This window comes from Bos indicus x Bos taurus, chromosome 7 (assembly GCF_003369695.1).
Source record: "Bos indicus x Bos taurus breed Angus x Brahman F1 hybrid chromosome 7, Bos_hybrid_MaternalHap_v2.0, whole genome shotgun sequence".
In the NCBI taxonomy this organism is placed as follows: domain Eukaryota; kingdom Metazoa; phylum Chordata; class Mammalia; order Artiodactyla; family Bovidae; genus Bos; species Bos indicus x Bos taurus.
The window spans coordinates 39,828,634-39,835,183 of record NC_040082.1 but is presented as its reverse complement, the minus strand read 5'-3'; the positions used below and the strand labels follow the sequence as shown (position 1 = coordinate 39,835,183).

The 6,550-nt window shown below is 37.8% G+C and overlaps 1 long non-coding RNA gene across 1 annotated transcript; it reads right to left on the bottom strand.

Moving 5' to 3' along the window:
* Positions 1 to 2,535: 2,535 nt before the first annotated feature.
* LOC113895086 lies at positions 2,536 to 5,406 on the bottom strand. The gene is made up of 2 exons (XR_003511752.1): positions 3,464 to 5,406; positions 2,536 to 2,798 (listed from the first exon to the last, which is right to left on the bottom strand). It is a non-coding gene; the product is annotated as an uncharacterized LOC113895086 (long non-coding RNA).
* Between the last annotated feature and the right edge of the window lie 1,144 nt (positions 5,407 to 6,550).

Here is a 6,550-nt window from a genome sequence, read left to right as displayed (position 1 = left end):
TGAGGAACCTGGACTTCTACCACAACCAGGAAAAATATTTGAGGAAATAAGGTCTGAAAATTTTCCAAACTTGAAAAAAAAACATAGACCTATAGAATAAAAAGTCTGAGTGAATTTCAAACAGAATAAACCTAAATTAATCTCCACCAAGACACAGCATAGTCATCAAGAAACAACAGCTTATAAATAGCAGGAAAAACAATTCAAATGACAGGTTTCTCCTCTGAAACTATGGAGGGCAGAGGAAAGTTGCACATTTTTCAAGTGCCCAAGGAAAAGAACTGCCACCAGTGAAAATATGCTTTAGTAATAAAGGATAAGTCAAAACGTTCTCAAATGAAGGAAGCCTAAAAGAATCTGTTCCCAGCAGACCTATCCTAAGAGAACAACTTATAACAAGTTCTTTAAACAAAAAGGAATTTTGGAACACCAGGAAGGAAGAACAGTGGAAAGAATAAAAACATGGGTAATGACAACAGACTTTCCTTCTGCTTGAAATTTCTGAGTTATATTTGATGATTGAAACAGAAATTATAATATTGTTTGATATGGCTCTCAATGTAAGTAGAGGAAATAATTAAAACACACATGAACTAGAGAGAGTAAAGGTTAAGATTTTATACTTCACTGGAACTAGTAAAATACTATCACCAAATAACTGATATTAAGAAGAGGTGGCACAAATATATACAGAAGAACTATATAAAAAGATCTTCATGACCCAGATAACCACAATGGTGTGATCACTCACACAGAGCCAGACATCCTGGAATGCAAAGTCAAGTGGGCCTTAGGAAACATCGCTTTGAACAAAGCTAGAGGAGATGAAGGAATTCCAGTTGAGCTACTTCAAATCCTAAAAGATAATGCTGTGAAAGTGCTGCACTCAATATGCCAGCAAATTTGGAAAACTTAGCAGTGGCCACAGGACTGGAAAAGGTCAGTTTTCATTCCAATCCCAAAGAAAGGCAATGCCAAAGAATGTTCAAACTACCACACAATTGTACTCACCTCAAATGCCAGCAAAGTAATGCTCAAAATTCTCCAAGCCAGGCTTCAACAGTATGTGAACTGTGAACTTCCAGATGTTCAAGCTGGATTTAGAGAAGCCAGAGGAACCAGATATCAAATTGTCAACATCCACTTGATCATAGAAAAAGCAAGAGTTCCAGAAAAACATCTACTTCTGCTTCATTGACTACACCAAAGCCTTTGACTGTGTAGATCACAACAAACTGTGGAAAATTCTTCAAGAGATGGGAATATTAGACCACTATACCTGCCTCCTGAGAAATCTGTAAGGCAGGTCAAGAAGCAACAGTTAGAACCAGACATAGAACAACAAATGTTTCCAAAGGAAAGGAGTACGTCAAGGCTGTATATTGTCACCTTGCTTATTTAACTTATACGCAGAGTATATCATGCAAAGTGCTAGGCTGGATGAAGCACAAGCTAGAATCAAGACTGCCGGGAGAAATATCAATAACCTCAGATATGCAGATGACACCACCCTTAAGACAGAAAGTGGAGAGGAACTAAAGAGCCTCTTGAAAAAAGTGAAAGAGGAGAGATAAGTCAATGTATTTAAGTTATATATATAAACTTATACATAACTTACACATATACTTATAAACTTAAAAAGATATTATGTATATAAAAGTGAAAAAGCTGGTTTCAAGCTCAACATTCAAAAAATGGAGATCATAGCATCCAGTCCCATCACTTCATGGCAAATAGATGGGGAAATAATGGAAACAGTGAGAGATTTTATTTTTTGGGGCTCCAAAATCACTGCAGGTGGTGATTGCAGCCATGAAATTAAAAGACACTTGCTTCTTGAAAGAAAAGCTATGACCAACCTAGACAGCACATTAAAAAGCAGAGACATTACTTTGCCGACAAGGGTCCATCTAGTCAAAGCTATGGTTTTTCCAGTAGTCATGTATGGATGTGAGAGTTGGACCATAAAGAAAGCTGAGTGCTGAAGAATTGATGCTTTTGAACTGTGGTGTTGGAGAAGACTCTTGAGAGTCCCTTGGACTGCAAGGAGATCCTAAAGGAAATCAGTCCTGAATATTCATTGGAAGACTGATGCTGAAGCTGAAACTCCAATACTTTGGCTACCTGATGCAAAGAACTGACTCCTTGGGAAAGATCCTGATGCTGGGAAAGATTGGGGACAGGAAGAAAAGGGGATGAAAGAGGATGAGATGGTTGGATGGCATCAGTGACTCAATGGACATGAGTTTGAGCAAGGTCTGGGAGTAGGTGATAGACAGGTGAACCTGGCGTGTTGCAGTCCATGGAGTCGCAAAGAGTTGGACACGACTGAGCGAATGAACTGAACTGGATAGACTGATAAGTTATGTATATATAATACTTAGAGCAATCACTATAAAAATTTATATAAAGAGATACACTTTAAAATAATACAGGCAAATAAAAATGGAGTTCTTAAATCATGTTCAAGTAACCAACAGAAAGACAGACAACATAGAAAAACCACCCAAACCAGAAATCAATAAAGTGGCAGACTGAAGCTTCAAAATATCAATAATTGTATTACATACAACTGGTCTATTTTATTTGTAAAAGCCAAAAGGTGGAAAGAATCACAATGTCCAACACGTGAATGATTACACAGACTGTGTTAAATCCACACCTGGAAATCCTCAATCATAAAAGGAAATGGACTACAGATACACACAACTGCTTGAGAAGATCTCACAGGCCTTATTCCGAGTGAAAAATGCCAATCTCAAAAGGCATATACTTGCATAACTCCATTTACATAACATCTGGAAATGAGAAAATCATTAGTTAATGATTAGAGAATTAGAAAATCAGAAAAACATTAGTGATCGAGGGTTAGAAATGGTGAAAGAAATGGTGGTTTCTGTGAGTATGAAGATGCAGCACACGGGGTATCTTTGTGGTGATGGAAGAGTTCTGTATCGATTGCAGTAGTGGCTGTGTGAATCTATACGATAAAATGGCATAGAATTACATGCACACATATTGTAGCAATGTCAATGTCCTGGTTTTGATATTATACTATAATTATCTAAGATGTGATCATTAGAAAAAAACTGGGTAAAGGTACACATGATCTCTTTTTGAAACCTCCTATAAATCTACAATTATTTTAAAATATCATGTATAAACTGTATACCCTTACCTAAAGTACAGAAAAGGTTTTCAAAGATAGGCATAAAAATAGTGGTAAGGACATGTCTGTATTATTTTTGCTATTGTTTTTTTTGGGGGGGACATGCTACAGGGCATGTGGGATCTTAGTTTCCCTAATAGGGATTGAGCCTGTGCTCCCTGCAGTAGAAGTGTGTAGTTTTAACCACTGGACTGCCAGGGAAGTCCCTGTACTGTTTTTAATAAGAGAGAAAAAGAATGTAAAATTATTATAAAAAATTCAACTACAGGAAAATACAAATAAGGTGAAACTCACCTGCTCTATGATGCCATCATGTGATTTCTTTCATTCACTTATGGTGCCATGAATGGTTAACATTTGGTGTGTATTTCAGAACGTTCCTGTGCATCCAAAGTCATTTACAAATTATAATCATTATAATCACCAGTGTGTACTATTATATGTATAATATGTATACTATATATAAATATATATTGTATATATATCTCATTACTTGAAATTCTTTTCATTTATTATTCATTTCCAAGTATTTATTTGAGTACCTTCTTTAGCCACCATCATGTGAGGCTCTGAGAATATAGTAGTGAATAGAGCAGACATCCATTTCCTCAGAAAGCTTACAGTATAGTAAAAACTGTCACTAAACAAACTGAAAGAAATACACAATTATAATGTCAAGTTTAGACAAATGCAAACAATGCTTTGAAATGCCCAACTGTGAAAAGAGAGGATAGTAGTTATGGCAATACCACGGCATGTTTATTATTAATAGAAATGAGACTGCAGAGAGAAAAGAGGTTAAAAATACCACAGCAAGAGAGAGGGATAACTGATTTTCTATGAAAGCTTCCTGAAATAGAAGGAGCCACAGCACAAATATGAATTGGTTTCAGGTAAAAGGAAAATGCCACATTGAAACAAGCATAGGAAGTGAGGACAAGTAAAGCTATAATTTAGTTTGTAGATTTAGAGGTCTGAAGTTCAGGCAATTCCTCTTTGAGACTGCTTATTTCCTTAGCAAAATACAAGACAATGTCATCTACCAAAAGTAAGGATATAAATCAGAAGATCTGAGGTTGGAAGAGAGTTGAGATTTTAAGTAGTCATTTGGGAAAGCAAGATGAGTAGATACATGCAGTAGTACTCTTGCCAGGGGTGAGTTGAGGGCCTGCAGAGTTGGTTCTATGAGGCAGATTCTAACCATTTTCAGCAAACTGACTGAAGTCAGGGAAAAAACAAGTGTACAAACATTCAAAGAGAGAGACAAAGTGCTACAGTGCACTGCATTTTTTAAGAAATTAGAGGATGTTTTTCAACTGGAAAGAGAGGAAGAAAATGGCCTGAGAAAGGGAAGGAAGTAAAGAGAAAGATGGAGATGCAAACAGGGTGACAGCTTTCCAGCTGGGGGTCAGGAATGTCCTTTTGTCCTCCAATCCCAGCATAGTCACTGTGATATCAGTTTGTCTTCACTGTGAAATCTTCACTGTGATATCAGATTTTGTGAAACTGTTACATATTTCTTTTTAGTCTCTTAGACCTGATAATCTATCAAACCCTATGGGGTAATTCCCAGGCACCTTCAGTGGCTGCAGGGAAGGATGAGTGAGGCACAAGTGTATCATCCATTAGAAGATCAACTCTAGTGAGCAAGAGCAGGCTGACATTTAATTTTTCTCTTATTGGCAATTGTGAGTTGCTGTGAGTCCTTTTTTAGGTCCATTGTATTATATTCTTTCCTAGTTACCAAGTCCAGTTCTTTTACTCAAATGATATCTTTCAATTGACCTCAAGTGTTTTCTCAACATTATTTTTGATTTAATGAATGTTTAGCTAAATATAAACAGACTTGGAGGAACTGAGGTATGGGCATAATTAAAAATCATCTGTTACATGAACCATTTGTAAAATACTCCACAACCATTATTCTCTGAGAAATACTACTGTTAAACACTTGGCTAGGTAATTTGTAATTATTAAATTATTTACATTTAGTAATAAGAGACTTATCAGATCCTTTGTACAATGTCTATTCTGTGATTAAAAAGAACCTCCTTGTGAATTTTGTTGCTTAGAAATAGTGAAGCTTAAAAATGTTTTTAACTGATGTTAACAGAAACAATCTTCTCTAACTGCAATGGCAAAAATACAAAGTTGCCAAGAAGCTGTTTCAGTTCAGTTCAGTTCAGTTCAGTCCAGTTGCTCAGTCGTGTCTGACTCTTTTCGACCCCATGAATTGCAGCACGCCAGGCCTCCCTGTCCATCACCAACTCCCAGAGTTCACTCAAACTCACGTCCATCAAGTCGGTGATGCCATCCAGCCATCTCATCCTCTGTCGTCCCCTTCTCCTCCTGCCCCCAATCCTTCCCAGCATCAGAGTCTTTTCCAATGAGTCAACTCTTCGCATGAGGTGGCCAAAGTACTGGAGTTTCAGCTTTAGCATCATTCCCTCCAAAGAACACCCAGGACTGATCTCCTTTAGAATGGACTGGTTGGATCTCCTTGCAGTCCAAGGGACTCTCAAGAGTCTTCTCCAACACCACAGTTCAAAAGCATCAATTCTTCGGCACTCAGCTTTCTTTACAGTCCAACTCCCACATCCATACATAACTAATGGAAAAACCATAGCCTAAGAAGCTGTTTAGAACCTGAATAAAGCAAAAAACCTTGGGGTGAAAGGTAATTCATTGCCTAGTCCTTCGTATTTTGACCATCTCTTTAGCTAGATTGCTAATATGTGACTTTTGTACAAATTCCATTAATTTTGGGTTTTCCCTTTCTTATTTTTTTAAAATTAGAGGGAATACTTTTTGCAAATACGCTTCATTAAGAAAAATGAGCAGATATCATTACTAGTGCAATAAGAATTACCAAAAAGGGGGAGGAAAACAGAGTTCTTGTGTCTTAATTAAAAACTGTTAAGACACAAAACCTGGCTCTTTGCTCCCTTTCCAACAGCCAAAAGGGAAACATGGATCAGTTACATGCTATCAAGAAGAAAGAAAAATACAAGTAATTCGACTAGTGCATGTGAGTGAAAGTCGCTCAGTCCTGTCCGACTCTTTGCGACTGTAGAGTCCATGGGATTCTCCAGGCCAGAATACTGGAGTGAGTAACCTTTTCCTTCTCCAGGGCAATCTTCCCAACCCAGGTCTCCCGCATTGCGGGCAGATTCTTTTATCAGCTGAGCCACAAGGGAAGCCCCGACTAGTGCATACGTAGAGGCCAATATTATTTTCACCTTTTCCCTTGCTTTTCAAAGCCTAATACATTTGCCGCCACAGACAACAATCTGCTGCTGCTGCCAAGTCGCTTCAGTCTTTTCCGACTCTGTGCGACCCCATAGACGGCAGCCCACCAGGCTCCCCTGTCCCTGGGATTCT